This window comes from Tupaia chinensis, unplaced genomic scaffold, assembly GCF_000334495.1.
Source record: "Tupaia chinensis unplaced genomic scaffold, TupChi_1.0 Scaffold138153_1, whole genome shotgun sequence".
In the NCBI taxonomy this organism is placed as follows: Eukaryota; Metazoa; Chordata; class Mammalia; order Scandentia; family Tupaiidae; genus Tupaia; species Tupaia belangeri.
Window position 1 is genome coordinate 96561 of NW_006198052.1, and position 1420 is coordinate 97980.

The window sequence follows — 1420 nt, forward strand, 5'->3', positions numbered from 1 at the left end:
AGTTCACTGATACAAGACCAGTTCTTCAAGAAGTACTGAAAGGAGTACTATATAGAGGAAACTAAACAAAGACAGACAGAAATAAGAGAACAAGAAAACAACTAAAAAAATGGCTAACAAAATGGCAGGGACAAATTAGAAAATATTAATAATAGCATTGAATGTTAATGAATTAAATCCTGCAACCAAAGACACAGATTTTCTGAATGAATAAACAAACAAAAAACCCAGAAACCTTCTATTTGTTTCCTACAAGAAACACACTTCATGAATAAAGACATACATCTCCTAAAAGTGAAGGGTGGGAAAAGGATATTCCATGCAAATGGAAATCAAGAAAAGGTGAGTCGTGATACTGATATCAGACAGAATAGGCTTTAAGACAAACACTGTAAGAGGCAAACAAGGACATTCTACAGTACTAAATGGGCAAATTCACCAAGAAGATGTAACACATAAATATCTATGCACCCAACGCAGGAGCACCAAAATAAGTGAAAGAAAGACTACTAGATCTGAAGAGAAAGATATACTGCTTCACACTAAGTGTTGGGGATTTCAACACCCACTATCGCCTTTGAACACATCATCTAGACAAAGAAATAAGCAAAGAGATATGTGAGCTAAGGGACACCATAAATCAAATGGACTTGGCGGATTTCTATAGAAGTTTCCACCCAACAAATAAAATAAATATTTTCCTCACCCCTGCATGGAATCTTTTCAAATATTGACCATATGGTAGGGCACAAAATAAGTCTTTACAAACTCAAAGATATAGAAAGATATTCAACATCTTCTCAACCATGGCAAGATTAAACTTGATATTAGTTCAGAAGAATCTCTCAAAAATAGCACACATATAGAAACTAAACAGCTTATTCCTGAGCGACTTCACAACCACAGAAGAAATTAAAATTGATGTTAAAAGATTCATTGACATCGATGATGAGCGAATGAGTTTCCGTAACCTATGGAGCACAATAAAAGCAGTCATAAGAGGGACGTTCATAGCAATTAGTGCACATCAGAAAAAGATGGAAAGGTGGCAAATAGACATCCCGACAATGCCCTTCAGGGAACAGAAAACAAAAACAAAAACAAAAACACAAAATGCCAGGAGAGAAGAAAGAATAAAAATTCAAGTGTAAATAAATAAAATAGAGAATAAATGAACTATATAGAAAATAAATGAAACCAAAGCTTGTACTTTGAGAAGATAAACAAAATTGACACATCATTAGCTAGACTAATTAAGAAGGAGAGAAAAAAGAACTGGATAAATCAAATTCAAAATGAAATAGGCAATATTACAACAGATGCAATAGAAATACAAAAGATTATTAGAGAATATTATAAGCGACCATACGGCAACAAGTAAAAAGACCTGGATGAGCTTTCCAAATTCTTGGGCACACAT